This window comes from Oncorhynchus mykiss, chromosome 6, assembly GCF_057628025.1.
Source record: "Oncorhynchus mykiss isolate SJ-2025 chromosome 6, ASM5762802v1, whole genome shotgun sequence".
Classification (NCBI taxonomy): Eukaryota; Metazoa; Chordata; class Actinopteri; order Salmoniformes; family Salmonidae; genus Oncorhynchus; species Oncorhynchus mykiss.
The window spans coordinates 62,086,536-62,101,042 of record NC_143027.1 but is presented as its reverse complement, the minus strand read 5'-3'; the positions used below and the strand labels follow the sequence as shown (position 1 = coordinate 62,101,042).

General features: G+C 41.5%; 19 non-coding genes across 19 annotated transcripts; all 19 read left to right on the top strand.

The window, feature by feature from the left end:
- Positions 1-3,618: 3,618 nt before the first annotated feature.
- trnaf-gaa (transfer RNA phenylalanine (anticodon GAA)) lies at positions 3,619-3,691 on the top strand. Its single transcript has one exon. It is a non-coding gene; the product is annotated as a tRNA-Phe (tRNA).
- A 105-nt stretch (positions 3,692-3,796) lies between these two features.
- On the top strand, positions 3,797-3,868 carry trnam-cau (transfer RNA methionine (anticodon CAU)). Its single transcript has one exon. It is a non-coding gene; the product is annotated as a tRNA-Met (tRNA).
- Positions 3,869-5,221: 1,353 nt separating this feature from the next.
- Positions 5,222-5,294, top strand: trnaf-gaa (transfer RNA phenylalanine (anticodon GAA)). The gene has a single exon. It is a non-coding gene; the product is annotated as a tRNA-Phe (tRNA).
- A 105-nt stretch (positions 5,295-5,399) lies between these two features.
- trnam-cau (transfer RNA methionine (anticodon CAU)) lies at positions 5,400-5,471 on the top strand. Its single transcript has one exon. It is a non-coding gene; the product is annotated as a tRNA-Met (tRNA).
- Positions 5,472-6,884: 1,413 nt separating this feature from the next.
- On the top strand, positions 6,885-6,956 carry trnam-cau (transfer RNA methionine (anticodon CAU)). The gene has a single exon. It is a non-coding gene; the product is annotated as a tRNA-Met (tRNA).
- Positions 6,957-7,581: 625 nt separating this feature from the next.
- Positions 7,582-7,654, top strand: trnaf-gaa (transfer RNA phenylalanine (anticodon GAA)). Its single transcript has one exon. It is a non-coding gene; the product is annotated as a tRNA-Phe (tRNA).
- Positions 7,655-7,934: 280 nt separating this feature from the next.
- Positions 7,935-8,007, top strand: trnaf-gaa (transfer RNA phenylalanine (anticodon GAA)). The gene has a single exon. It is a non-coding gene; the product is annotated as a tRNA-Phe (tRNA).
- Positions 8,008-8,302: 295 nt separating this feature from the next.
- On the top strand, positions 8,303-8,375 carry trnaf-gaa (transfer RNA phenylalanine (anticodon GAA)). The gene has a single exon. It is a non-coding gene; the product is annotated as a tRNA-Phe (tRNA).
- An 814-nt stretch (positions 8,376-9,189) lies between these two features.
- Positions 9,190-9,262, top strand: trnaf-gaa (transfer RNA phenylalanine (anticodon GAA)). Its single transcript has one exon. It is a non-coding gene; the product is annotated as a tRNA-Phe (tRNA).
- A 280-nt stretch (positions 9,263-9,542) lies between these two features.
- On the top strand, positions 9,543-9,615 carry trnaf-gaa (transfer RNA phenylalanine (anticodon GAA)). Its single transcript has one exon. It is a non-coding gene; the product is annotated as a tRNA-Phe (tRNA).
- Positions 9,616-9,720: 105 nt separating this feature from the next.
- Positions 9,721-9,792, top strand: trnam-cau (transfer RNA methionine (anticodon CAU)). The gene has a single exon. It is a non-coding gene; the product is annotated as a tRNA-Met (tRNA).
- Positions 9,793-10,417: 625 nt separating this feature from the next.
- trnaf-gaa (transfer RNA phenylalanine (anticodon GAA)) lies at positions 10,418-10,490 on the top strand. Its single transcript has one exon. It is a non-coding gene; the product is annotated as a tRNA-Phe (tRNA).
- Positions 10,491-10,770: 280 nt separating this feature from the next.
- Positions 10,771-10,843, top strand: trnaf-gaa (transfer RNA phenylalanine (anticodon GAA)). Its single transcript has one exon. It is a non-coding gene; the product is annotated as a tRNA-Phe (tRNA).
- A 295-nt stretch (positions 10,844-11,138) lies between these two features.
- trnaf-gaa (transfer RNA phenylalanine (anticodon GAA)) lies at positions 11,139-11,211 on the top strand. Its single transcript has one exon. It is a non-coding gene; the product is annotated as a tRNA-Phe (tRNA).
- An 814-nt stretch (positions 11,212-12,025) lies between these two features.
- Positions 12,026-12,098, top strand: trnaf-gaa (transfer RNA phenylalanine (anticodon GAA)). The gene has a single exon. It is a non-coding gene; the product is annotated as a tRNA-Phe (tRNA).
- A 295-nt stretch (positions 12,099-12,393) lies between these two features.
- Positions 12,394-12,466, top strand: trnaf-gaa (transfer RNA phenylalanine (anticodon GAA)). The gene has a single exon. It is a non-coding gene; the product is annotated as a tRNA-Phe (tRNA).
- Positions 12,467-12,746: 280 nt separating this feature from the next.
- trnaf-gaa (transfer RNA phenylalanine (anticodon GAA)) lies at positions 12,747-12,819 on the top strand. The gene has a single exon. It is a non-coding gene; the product is annotated as a tRNA-Phe (tRNA).
- Positions 12,820-13,099: 280 nt separating this feature from the next.
- trnaf-gaa (transfer RNA phenylalanine (anticodon GAA)) lies at positions 13,100-13,172 on the top strand. The gene has a single exon. It is a non-coding gene; the product is annotated as a tRNA-Phe (tRNA).
- Positions 13,173-13,277: 105 nt separating this feature from the next.
- On the top strand, positions 13,278-13,349 carry trnam-cau (transfer RNA methionine (anticodon CAU)). Its single transcript has one exon. It is a non-coding gene; the product is annotated as a tRNA-Met (tRNA).
- Positions 13,350-14,507: the final 1,158 nt, after the last annotated feature.

Sequence of the window (14,507 nt, the reverse complement as noted above, 5' to 3'; positions counted from 1 at the left end):
AAATTCTAATTGAAAGTATGTGTGAGTTTGTCAGGGGACCAGCAGGTGGACGCTTCAAAAATAACGTGTGCGTGATTACTCCATCCATGTGGAGGCATTTGTCACTCGCTGTTGGAGCCGATAAGATCTTCATTGTATACACCATAAGCTCGTCCCCTCCACCTATTACCAGATACCAGAGTGGCGCAGCGGAAGCGTGCTGGGCCCATAACCCAGAGGTCGATGGATCGAAACCATCCTCTGCTATGTATTTTACATGTGGACAATTCGGCGAAGACAAAAACAGATCATAAGATAATATAAAAAGCCTTTATGCAATAGAAATTATACCTACCATACAGTTAAGATTTGACAAAATAAAAGGATACGTTTGTTTTCAAAGAATGCGTTAAAATTGTATTTGTAAGCAATACTTATATAATATATCAACTATAAAGTATGAATGGGTGAGTTAGACCACATTAAAATTGCGTCATCCTGAAGGTTAAGTGCAAATTTGATGTGTTCACTACCACCCTCTCATGGACAATGGATAAAATAACACGTCATTTTATCTGAGTAGTTCTAGAACTTCCATTACACATTGAGAGCCTGTGTCTGTTAGGAAGAAGACTCCAGATCAACTGAGGCTCATTTTCGTAGCTGTCGTCAGTAATTGGGTTAGCCTAATTTGAACAAAAATTCTAATTGAAAGTATGTGTGAGTTTGTCAGGGGACCAGCAGGTGGACGCTTATTTTGCGAGACTCCTAAATTTGGCCTGAAACACAGGTTCAAAGGGTACATTTAGTTGGGAGATTATGGGTTGGACAAAACCCTGAACTCTCCTCAACTCCTCCACCCTTTCTCCGTGACCCAACCTATACTCAGAGGATTTCATATTATTCTGTATGTATATCAAAGATACTCCATTTAATATGATATGTTACATTTCATATTGTATGTATTATTAGGAATGTCCATCATCCATTTCATATGATATGAATTACAATTTGTATGATGTTAATAATTTCCAAAACGTACAATACATTACAAATTAGCAACATGTACAATATGTTAAGATTTTGCTAAACGTATGATATGCTACGAATTCCAATTTGTCTTTCACGTCTGACTCAATTTGTTTTAATGACATTACACATTTATTTTGGGATCCAACACTGTAAACGTAATTTAAACTTTTTCAAAAGAAGGCGAGAGAGGACACAGAAGAGAGGACGCAGGACTTGAGCAAATCTAATTGAGAAAAGGCCAACAGAGGAGTGGCCGTCCCGACTCGATAGCCTTCTCCCAGAGAGGAAGCACAAGAGTATCCTCCTACCTGAGTCCTTCGCAGAAGAGTTTTGAGATCCGCTACACCCCCTATGAATCAGCTGTTTTTTACTGGGAGGAGAAAAGCATGCAAATATTTAAAAACAATATGCTACATATCCTTTTATCGATAAAATGTCTAGCACAACTAGCTACTGTACATGTATTTGTACTACTTTACACATTTAATTTGTGATTAATCCCATGTAGCCTAAATGTAATTTGCATAATGATGCTTGAGTGAAGGAGTCTCATTTCCTTCAAGCACATTTGTTTCCACATTTCCTGCTCTCCTTGATAGATGATCGGAATAGTTTGTCACATTATCATCAAAATAATCTGTCAGCCCCAATATTTCCATACTAAGCTGAAATCATTGTGTGATTTTATATTAGGCCTTTGTTTTGTCACACCCAGCTAGCTAAAATTAGATACTTTGAAATTACTTCACCAACGCTACAGCTAGCTAGCTGTTGATATTGAATACACATGCACTTACTTATGCTTGTGTGTTGTGTGTTCTAATGTGCTGAGCAAGTTGAGATGTTAGCTAAAGGTTAAACACTATTAATTTAATGTTCCAACTAAACATCCGATCTGCTCACTGTGATTAAATGTTACATGTTATAGTCATAATTACAAATAGCAGATATGAAGCGGCCCACCTTCAAAAAGTTGCCAGATGGGAGCCTTGTCCTGAAAGACACCAGCCTTTATCCGTTGTATGTGCCCTCAACACCTGTGCCCTGCTGGGCCTCTGTCCGAGCCCTCGAGGCCTGTGTCTGGCTGGGCGTTACCCTAAACCTAAGCTAGCCCTTTAATCTAACCCTTACCATAAACCTTCAACCTAACTCCTAACCTTAACCCTAACCTTTATTCCTAACCCCTAGCTAATGTTAGCCAGCTAGCTAACATTTGTAACTTTTGCATGATTGTAATTCGTAACATATCATTTGAAATGGATGATATGCATCCAAAAAACAATACCAAATAGATGTATCAGATTTACGTACAGAATAATATGAAATGCTCTGAGACCATGTTGCTGTCTGTGATCTCCACATGTGTGCCCGGTTGGGCTTCTGTCCATGCTCCATGACTATGCTCGGCTGTCCCTCAGTCAGCCCCCAGTCCTCCTTACTATTTTTTAAGCTTATACAGCATCATTTTTCATGTATTTATTACTCAACAGTATTCTCTCCTTCTTCTTAATTCACTCACAAAAGCCCTTATCTGTCACGCCCTGACCTTAGAGAGACGTTTTATTTCTCTATGTGGTTAGGTCAGGGTGTGATGTGTGGTGGGCATTCTATGTTTTCTGTTTGTATGTTTTTGCCGGGTATGGTTCTCAATCAGGGACAGCTGTCTATAGTTGTCTCTGATTGGGAATCATTCTTAGGCAGCCTGTTTTGCCACCTTAGTTGTGGGTAGTTGACTTTGTTAGTGGCCTGTATAGCCCTAGTAAGCGGTGTGGTGTTGGTTCTTGTTTTTGTTTGCGACATTCAAAATAAAAAGAAATGTACGCTCACAACGCTGCACCTTGGTCCGGTCATTTCCCTGATGACGTTCGTGACATTATCTGAATGCTCTAATCACATTTTGATCTATTAATGTCAGTCTTTGAATGCTCCATTGTATAAACTACACCGAATAATAATATAAACGCAACATGCAACAATTTCAAAGATTTTACTGAGTTACAGTTCATATAAGGAAATCAGTCAATGTAAATAAATTCATTAGGCCCTAATCCATGGATTTCACATGACTAAGAATACAGATATGCATCTGGTCACAGATACCTTTAAAAAAAAAGGTAGGAGCATGGATCTGAAAATCAGTCAGTATCTGGGGTGACCACCGTTTGCCTCATGCAGTGCGACACATCTCCTTTGCATAGAGTTGATCAGGCTGTGGCCTGTGGAATGTTGTCACACTACTCTTTAATGGCTGTGTGAAGTTACTGGATATTGGCGGGAACTGTAACACGTTGTCGTACACGTTGATCCAGAGCATCCCATACATGCTAAATGGTGACATGTCTGGTGAGTATGCAGGCCATGGAAGACCTGGGACATTTTCAGCTTCCAGGAATGGTGTACAGATTCTTACGAATCTGTCCCCTCCACCTATTACCAGATAGACTGAAGATCTAAAGGTCCCTGGTTGGGTTTCGGCAGGAACAGTTTTTGCGAGAGGTCTACATTTGGTTCGTGACATTCATAAAAAATAACGTGTGCGTGATTACTCCATCCAGGTGGAGGCATTTGTCATTCGCTGTTGGAGAAAGATTAATAGAAAATAAGGTGGCCGAAATAGCTCAGTTGGGAGAGCGTTAGACTGAAGATCTAAAGGTCCCTGGTTCGATCCCGGGTTTCGGCAGGAACAGTTTTTGCGAGAGGTCTACATTTGGTCCGTGACATTAAGGAGCCGATAAGATCTTCATTGTATACACCATAAGCTCGTCCCTTCCACCTATTACCAGATAGCAGAGTGGCGCAGCGGAAGCGTGCTGGGCCCATAACCCAGAGGTCGATGGATCGAAACCATCCTCTGCTATGTATTTTACATGTGGACAATTCGGCGAAGACAAAAACAGATCATAAGATAATATAAAAAGCCTTTATGCAATAGAAATGATACCTACCATACAGTTAAGATTTGACAAAATAAAAGGATACGTTTGTTTTCAAAGAATGCGTTAAAATTGTATTTGTAAGCAATACTATAACTTATATAATATATCAACTATAAAGTATGAATGGGTGAGTTAGACCACATTAATATTGCGTCATCCTGAAGGGTAAGTGCAAATTTGATGAATCATGATCATGATCTGTCACGCCCTGACCTTAGAGAGCCGTTTTATTTCTCTATGTGGTTAGGTCAGGGTGTGATGTGTGGTGGGCATTCTATGTTTTCTGTTTGTATGTTTTTGCCGGGTATGGTTCTCAATCAGGGACAGCTGTCTATAGTTGTCTCTGATTGGGAATCATTCTTAGGCAGCCTGTTTTGCCACCTTAGTTGTGGGTAGTTGACTTTGTTAGTGGCCTGTATAGCCCTAGTAAGCGGTGTGGTGTTGGTTCTTGTTTTTGTTTGCGACATTCAAAATAAAAAGAAATGTACGCTCACAACGCTGCACCTTGGTCCGGTCATTTCCCTGATGACGTTCGTGACATTATCTGAATGCTCTAATCACATTTTGATCTATTAATGTCAGTCTTTGAATGCTCCATTGTATAAACTACACCGAATAATAATATAAACGCAACATGCAACAATTTCAAAGATTTTACTGAGTTACAGTTCATATAAGGAAATCAGTCAATGTAAATAAATTCATTAGGCCCTAATCCATGGATTTCACATGACTAAGAATACAGATATGCATCTGGTCACAGATACCTTTAAAAAAAAAGGTAGGAGCATGGATCTGAAAATCAGTCAGTATCTGGGGTGACCACCGTTTGCCTCATGCAGTGCGACACATCTCCTTTGCATAGAGTTGATCAGGCTGTGGCCTGTGGAATGTTGTCACACTACTCTTTAATGGCTGTGTGAAGTTACTGGATATTGGCGGGAACTGTAACACGTTGTCGTACACGTTGATCCAGAGCATCCCATACATGCTAAATGGTGACATGTCTGGTGAGTATGCAGGCCATGGAAGACCTGGGACATTTTCAGCTTCCAGGAATGGTGTACAGATTCTTACGAATCTGTCCCCTCCACCTATTACCAGATAGACTGAAGATCTAAAGGTCCCTGGTTGGGTTTCGGCAGGAACAGTTTTTGCGAGAGGTCTACATTTGGTTCGTGACATTCATAAAAAATAACGTGTGCGTGATTACTCCATCCAGGTGGAGGCATTTGTCATTCGCTGTTGGAGAAAGATTAATAGAAAATAAGGTGGCCGAAATAGCTCAGTTGGGAGAGCGTTAGACTGAAGATCTAAAGGTCCCTGGTTCGATCCCGGGTTTCGGCAGGAACAGTTTTTGCGAGAGGTCTACATTTGGTTCGTGACATTAAGGAGCCGATAAGATCTTCATTGTATACACCATAAGCTCGTCCCCTCCACCTATTACCAGATAGCAGAGTGGCGCAGCGGAAGCGTGCTGGGCCCATAACCCAGAGGTCGATGGATCGAAACCATCCTCTGCTATGTATTTCACATGTGGACAATTCGGCGAAGACAAAAACAGATCATAAGATAATATAAAAAGCCTTTATGCAATAGAAATGATACCTACCATACAGTTAAGATTTGACAAAATAAAAGGATACGTTTGTTTTCAAAGAATGCGTTAAAATTGTATTTGTAAGCAATACTATAACTTATATAATATATCAACTATAAAGTATGAATGGGTGAGTTAGACCACATTAATATTGCGTCATCCTGAAGGGTAAGTGCAAATTTGATGAATCATGATCATGATCTGTCACGCCCTGACCTTAGAGAGCCGTTTTATTTCTCTATGTGGTTAGGTCAGGGTGTGATGTGTGGTGGGCATTCTATGTTTTCTGTTTGTATGTTTTTGCCGGGTATGGTTCTCAATCAGGGACAGCTGTCTATAGTTGTCTCTGATTGGGAATCATTCTTAGGCAGCCTGTTTTGCCACCTTAGTTGTGGGTAGTTGACTTTGTTAGTGGCCTGTATAGCCCTAGTAAGCGGTGTGGTGTTGGTTCTTGTTTTTGTTTGCGACATTCAAAATAAAAAGAAATGTACGCTCACAACGCTGCACCTTGGTCCGGTCATTTCCCTGATGACGTTCGTGACATTATCTGAATGCTCTAATCACATTTTGATCTATTAATGTCAGTCTTTGAATGCTCCATTGTATAAACTACACCGAATAATAATATAAACGCAACATGCAACAATTTCAAAGATTTTACTGAGTTACAGTTCATATAAGGAAATCAGTCAATGTAAATAAATTCATTAGGCCCTAATCCATGGATTTCACATGACTAAGAATACAGATATGCATCTGGTCACAGATACCTTTAAAAAAAAAGGTAGGAGCATGGATCTGAAAATCAGTCAGTATCTGGGGTGACCACCGTTTGCCTCATGCAGTGCGACACATCTCCTTTGCATAGAGTTGATCAGGCTGTGGCCTGTGGAATGTTGTCACACTACTCTTTAATGGCTGTGTGAAGTTACTGGATATTGGCGGGAACTGTAACACGTTGTCGTACACGTTGATCCAGAGCATCCCATACATGCTAAATGGTGACATGTCTGGTGAGTATGCAGGCCATGGAAGACCTGGGACATTTTCAGCTTCCAGGAATGGTGTACAGATTCTTACGACATGGGACCCTGAATTATCATGCTGAAACATGAGGTGATAGCGGCAGATGATTGGCATGAAAATGTTGGCTTATGGTAGAGAAATAGCTCAGTTGGGAGAGCGTTAGACTGAAGATCTAAAGATCCCTGGTTCGATCCCGGGTTTCGGCAGGAACAGTTTTTGCGAGAGGTCTACATTTGGTTCGTGACATTAAGGAGCCGATAAGATCTTCATTGTATACACCATAAGCTCGTCCCCTCCACCTATTACCAGATAGCAGAGTGGCGCAGCGGAAGCGTGCTGGGCCCATAACCCAGAGGTCGATGGATCGAAACCATCCTCTGCTATGTATTTTACATGTGGACAATTCGGCGAAGACAAAAACAGATCATAAGATAATATAAAAAGCCTTTATGCAATAGAAATGATACCTACCATACAATTAAGATTTGACAAAATAAAGGGATACGTTTGTTTTCAAAGAATGCGTTAAAATTGTATTTGTAAGCAATACTTATATAATATATCAACTATAAAGTATGAATGGGTGAGTTAGACCACATTAATATTGCGTCATCCTGAAGGGTAAGTGCAAATTTGATGTGTTCACCCTCTCATGGACAATGGATAAAATAACACGTCATTTTATCTGAGTAGTTCTAGAACTTCCATTACACATTGAGAGCCTGTGTCTGTTAGGAAGAAGACTCCAGATCAACTGAGGCTCATTTGCGTAGCTGTCATCAGTAATTGGGTTAGCCTAATTTGAACAAAAATTCTAATTGAAAGTATGTGTGAGTTTGTCAGGGGACCAGCAGGTGGACGCTTCAAAAATAACGTGTGCGTGATTACTCCATCCATGTGGAGGCATTTGTCACTCGCTGTTGGAGAAAGATTAATAGAAAATAATCATGATCCTAAAATCAGCAGAATACACCAGACAGCCAACCACACCACAACCACTTTAAGGTGGCCGAAATAGCTCAGTTGGGAGAGCGTTAGACTGAAGATCTAAAGGTCCCTGGTTCGATCCCGGGTTTCGGCAGGAACAGTTTTTGCGAGAGGTCTACATTTGGTTCGTGACATTAAGGAGCCGATAAGATCTTCATTGTATACAACATAAGCTCGTCCCCTCCACCTATTACCAGATAGACTGAAGATCTAAACGTCCCTGGTTCGATCCCGAGTTTCGGCAGGAACAGTTTTTGCGAGAGGTCTACATTTGGTTCGTGACATTCATAAAAAATAACGTGTGCGTGATTACTCCATCCATGTGGAGGCATTTGTCATTCGCTGTTGGAGAAAGTTTAATAGAAAATAAGGTGGCCGAAATAGCTCAGTTGGGAGAGCGTTAGACTGAAGATCTAAAGGTCCCTGGTTTGATCCCGGGTTTCGGCAGGAACAGTTTTTGCGAGAGGTCTACATTTGGTTCGTGACATTAAGGAGCCGATAAGATCTTCATTGTATACAACATAAGCTCGTCCCCTCCAACTATTACCAGATAGACTGAAGATCTAAAGGTCCCTGGTTTGATCCCGGGTTTCGGCAGGAACAGTTTTTGCGAGAGGTCTACATTTGGTTAGTGACATTCATAAAAAATAACGTGTGCGTGATTACTCCATCCAGGTGGAGGCGATCCTAAAGTCAGCAGAATACACCAGACAGCCAACCACACCACAACTACTTTAAGGTGGCCGAAATAGCTCAGTTGGGAGAGCGTTAGACTGAAGATCTAAAGGTCCCTGGTTCGATCCCGGGTTTCGGCAGGAACAGTTTTTGCGAGAGGTCTACATTTGGTTCGTGACATTAAGGAGCCGATAAGATCTTCATTGTATACACCATAAGCTCGTCCCCTCCACCTATTACCAGATAGCAGAGTGGCGCAGCGGAAGCGTGCTGGGCCCATAACCAAGAGGTCGATGGATCGAAACCATCCTCTGCTATGTATTTTACATGTGGACAATTCGGCGAAGACAAAAACAGATCATAAGATAATATAAAAAGCCTTTATGCAATAGAAATGATACCTACCATACAGTTAAGATTTGACAAAATAAAAGCATACGTTTGTTTTCAAAGAATGCGTTAAAATTGTATTTGTAAGCAATACTATAACTTATATAATATATCAACTATAAAGTATGAATGGGTGAGTTAGACCACATTAATATTGCGTCATCCTGAAGGGTAAGTGCAAATTTGATGTGTTCACTACCACCCTCTCATGGACAATGGATAAAATAACACGTCATTTTATCTGAGTAGTTCTAGAACTTCCATTACACATTGAGAGCCTGTGTCTGTTAGGAAGAAGACTCCAGATCAACTGAGGCTCATTTGCGTAGCTGTCATCAGTAATTGGGTTAGCCTAATTTGAACAAAAATTCTAATTGAAAGTATGTGTGAGTTTGTCAGGGGACCAGCAGGTGGACGCTTCAAAAATAACGTGTGCGTGATTACTCCATCCATGTGGAGGCATTTGTCACTCGCTGTTGGAGAAAGATTAATAGAAAATAATCATGATCCTAAAATCAGCAGAATACACCAGACAGCCAACCACACCACAACCACTTTAAGGTGGCCGAAATAGCTCAGTTGGGAGAGCGTTAGACTGAAGATCTAAAGGTCCCTGGTTCGATCCCGGGTTTCGGCAGGAACAGTTTTTGCGAGAGGTCTACATTTGGTTCGTGACATTAAGGAGCCGATAAGATCTTCATTGTATACGACATAAGCTCGTCCCCTCCACCTATTACCAGATAGACTGAAGATCTAAACGTCCCTGGTTCGATCCCGAGTTTCGGCAGGAACAGTTTTTGCGAGAGGTCTACATTTGGTTCGTGACATTCATAAAAAATAACGTGTGCGTGATTACTCCATCCAGGTGGAGGCATTTGTCATTCGCTGTTGGAGAAAGATTAATAGAAAATAAGGTGGCCGAAATAGCTCAGTTGGGAGAGCGTTAGACTGAAGATCTAAAGGTCCCTGGTTCGATCCCGGGTTTCGGCAGGAACAGTTTTTGCGAGAGGTCTACATTTGGTTCGTGACATTAAGGAGCCGATAAGATCTTCATTGTATACACCATAAGCTCGTCCCCTCCACCTATTACCAGATAGCAGAGTGGCGCAGCGGAAGCGTGCTGGGCCCATAACCCAGAGGTCGATGGATCGAAACCATCCTCTGCTATGTATTTTACATGTGGACAATTCGGCGAAGACAAAAACAGATCATAAGATAATATAAAAAGCCTTTATGCAATAGAAATGATACCTACCATACAATTAAGATTTGACAAAATAAAAGGATACGTTTGTTTTCAAAGAATGCGTTAAAATTGTATTTGTAAGCAATACTTATATAATATATCAACTATAAAGTATGAATGGGTGAGTTAGACCACATTAATATTGCGTCATCCTGAAGGGTAAGTGCAAATTTGATGTGTTCACCCTCTCATGGACAATGGATAAAATAACACGTCATTTTATCTGAGTAGTTCTAGAACTTCCATTACACATTGAGAGCCTGTGTCTGTTAGGAAGAAGACTCCAGATCAACTGAGGCTCATTTGCGTAGCTGTCATCAGTAATTGGGTTAGCCTAATTTGAACAAAAATTCTAATTGAAAGTATGTGTGAGTTTGTCAGGGGACCAGCAGGTGGACGCTTCAAAAATAACGTGTGCGTGATTACTCCATCCATGTGGAGGCATTTGTCACTCGCTGTTGGAGAAAGATTAATAGAAAATAATCATGATCCTAAAATCAGCAGAATACACCAGACAGCCAACCACACCACAACCACTTTAAGGTGGCCGAAATAGCTCAGTTGGGAGAGCGTTAGACTGAAGATCTAAAGGTCCCTGGTTCGATCCCGGGTTTCGGCAGGAACAGTTTTTGCGAGAGGTCTACATTTGGTTCGTGACATTAAGGAGCCGATAAGATCTTCATTGTATACAACATAAGCTCGTCCCCTCCACCTATTACCAGATAGACTGAAGATCTAAACGTCCCTGGTTCGATCCCGAGTTTCGGCAGGAACAGTTTTTGCGAGAGGTCTACATTTGGTTCGTGACATTCATAAAAAATAACGTGTGCGTGATTACTCCATCCATGTGGAGGCATTTGTCATTCGCTGTTGGAGAAAGTTTAATAGAAAATAAGGTGGCCGAAATAGCTCAGTTGGGAGAGCGTTAGACTGAAGATCTAAAGGTCCCTGGTTTGATCCCGGGTTTCGGCAGGAACAGTTTTTGCGAGAGGTCTACATTTGGTTCGTGACATTAAGGAGCCGATAAGATCTTCATTGTATACAACATAAGCTCGTCCCCTCCAACTATTACCAGATAGACTGAAGATCTAAAGGTCCCTGGTTTGATCCCGGGTTTCGGCAGGAACAGGTTTTGCGAGAGGTCTACATTTGGTTAGTGACATTCATAAAAAATAACGTGTGCGTGATTACTCCATCCAGGTGGAGGCGATCCTAAAGTCAGCAGAATACACCAGACAGCCAACCACACCACAACTACTTTAAGGTGGCCGAAATAGCTCAGTTGGGAGAGCGTTAGACTGAAGATCTAAAGGTCCCTGGTTCGATCCCGGGTTTCGGCAGGAACAGTTTTTGCGAGAGGTCTACATTTGGTTCGTGACATTAAGGAGCCGATAAGATCTTCATTGTATACACCATAAGCTCGTCCCCTCCACCTATTACCAGATAGCAGAGTGGCGCAGCGGAAGCGTGCTGGGCCCATAACCAAGAGGTCGATGGATCGAAACCATCCTCTGCTATGTATTTTACATGTGGACAATTCGGCGAAGACAAAAACAGATCATAAGATAATATAAAAAGCCTTTATGCAATAGAAATGATACCTACCATACAGTTAAGATTTGACAAAATGAAAGCATACGTTTGTTTTCAAAGAATGCGTTAAAATTGTATTTGTAAGCAATACTATAACTTATATAATATATCAACTATAACGTATGAATGGGTGAGTTAGACCACATTAATATTGCGTCATCCTGAAGGGTAAGTGCAAATTTGATGTGTTCACTACCACCCTCTCATGGACAATGGATAAAATAACACGTCATTTTATCTGAGTAGTTCTAGAACTTCCATTACACATTGAGAGCCTGTGTCTGTTAGGAAGAAGACTCCAGATCAACTGAGGCTCATTTTCTTAGCTGTCGTCAGTAATTGGGTTAGCCTAATTTGAACAAAAATTCTAATTGAAAGTATGTGTGAGTTTGTCAGGGGACCAGCAGGTGGACGCTTCAAAAATAACGTGTGCGTGATTACTCCATCCATGTGGAGGCATTTGTCACTCGCTGTTGGAGAAAGATTAATAGAAAATAATCATGATCCTAAAGTCAGCAGAATACACCAGACAGCCAACCACACCACAACCACTTTAAGGTGGCCGAAATAGCTCAGTTGGGAGAACGTTAGACTGAAGATCTAAAGGCCCCTGGTTCGATCCCGGGTTTCGGCAGGAACAGTTTTTGCGAGAGGTCTACATTTGGTTCGTGTCATTAAGGAGCCGATAAGATCTTCATTGTATACAACATAAGCTCGTCCCCTCCACCTATTACCAGATAGACTGAAGATCTAAAGGTCCCTGGTTTGATCCCGGGTTTCGGCAGGAACCGTTTTTGCGAGAGGTCTACATTTGGTTCGTGACATTCATAAAAAATAACGTGTGCGTGATTACTCCATCCAGGTGGAGGCGATCCTAAAGTCAGCAGAATACACCAGACAGCCAACCACACCACAACCACTTTAAGGTGGCCGAAATAGCTCAGTTGGGAGAGCGTTAGACTGAAGATCTTAAGGTCCCTGGTTCGATCCCGGTTTTCGGCAGGAACAGTTTTTGCGAGAGGTCTACATTTGGTTCGTGACATTAAGGAGCCGATAAGATCTTCATTGTATACAACATAAGCTCGTCCCCTCCACCTATTACCAGATAGACTGAAGATCTAAAGGTCCCTGGTTCGATCCCGGGTTTCGGCAGGAACAGTTTTTGCGAGAGGTCTACATTTGGTTCGTGACATTCATAAAAAATAACGTGTGCGTGATTACTCCATCCATGTGGAGGCATTTGTCATTCGCTGTTGGAGAAAGATTAATAGAAAATAAAGTGGCCGAAATAGCTTAGTTGGGAGAGCGTTAGACTGAAGATTTAAAGGTCCCTGGTTCGATCCCGGGTTTCGGCAGGAACAGTTTTTGCGAGAGGTCTACATTTGGTTTGTGACATTAAGGAGCCGATAAGATCTTCATTGTATACAACATAAGCTCGTCCCCTCCGCCTATTACCAGATAGACTGAAGATCTAAAGGTCCCTGGTTCGATCCCGGGTTTCGGCAGGAACAGTTTTTGCGAGAGGTCTACATTTGGTTCGTGACATTCATAAAAAATAACGTGTGCGTGATTACTCCATCCAGGTGGAGGCATTTGTCATTCGCTGTTGGAGAAAGATTAATAGAAAATAAGGTGGCCGAAATAGCTCAGTTGGGAGAGCGTTAGACTGAAGATCTAAAGGTCCCTGGTTCGATCCCGGGTTTCGGCAGGAACAGTTTTTGCGAGAGGTCTACATTTGGTTCGTGACGTTAAGGAGCCGATAAGATCTTCATTGTATACACCATAAGCTCGTCCCCTCCACCTATTACCAGATAGCAGAGTGGCGCAGCGGAAGCGTGCTGGGCCCATAACCCAGAGGTCGATGGATCGAAACCATCCTCTGCTATGTATTTTGCATGTGGACAATTCGGCGAAGACAAAAACAGCTCATAAGATAATATAAAAAGCCTTTATGCAATAGAAATGATACCTACCATACAGTTAAGATTTGACAAAATAAAAGGATACGTTTGTTTTCAAAGAATGCGTTAAAATTGTATTTGTAAGCAATACTATAACTTATATAATATATCAACTATAAAGTATGAATGGGTGAGTTAGACCACATTAATATTGCGTCATCCTGAAGGGTAAGTGCAAATTTGATGAATCATGATCATGATCTGTCACGCCCTGACCTTAGAGAGCCGTTTTATTTCTCTATGTGGTTAGGTCAGGGTGTGATGTGTGGTGGGCATTCTATGTTTTCTGTTTGTATGTTTTTGCCGGGTATGGTTCTCAATCAGGGACAGCTGTCTATAGTTGTCTCTGATTGGGAATCATTCTTAGGCAGCCTGTTTTGCCACCTTAGTTGTGGGTAGTTGACTTTGTTAGTGGCCTGTATAGCCCTAGTAAGCGGTGTGGTGTTGGTTCTTGTTTTTGTTTGCGACATTCAAAATAAAAAGAAATGTACGCTCACAACGCTGCACCTTGGTCCGGTCATTTCCCTGATGACGTTCGTGACATTATCTGAATGCTCTAATCACATTTTGATCTATTAATGTCAGTCTTTGAATGCTCCATTGTATAAACTACACCGAATAATAATATAAACGCAACATGCAACAATTTCAAAGATTTTACTGAGTTACAGTTCATATAAGGAAATCAGTCAATGTAAATAAATTCATTAGGCCCTAATCCATGGATTTCACATGACTAAGAATACAGATATGCATCTGGTCACAGATACCTTTAAAAAAAAAGGTAGGAGCATGGATCTGAAAATCAGTCAGTATCTGGGGTGACCACCGTTTGTTTGCCTCATGCAGTGCGACACATCTCCTTTGCATAGAGTTGATCAGGCTGTGGCCTGTGGAATGTTGTCACACTACTCTTTAATGGCTGTGTGAAGTTACTGGATATTGGCGGGAACTGTAACACGTTGTCGTACACGTTGATCCAGAGCATCCCATACATGCTAAATGGTGACATGTCTGGTGAGTATGCAGGCCATGGAAGACCTGGGACATTTTCAGCTTCCAGGAATGGTGTACAGATTCTT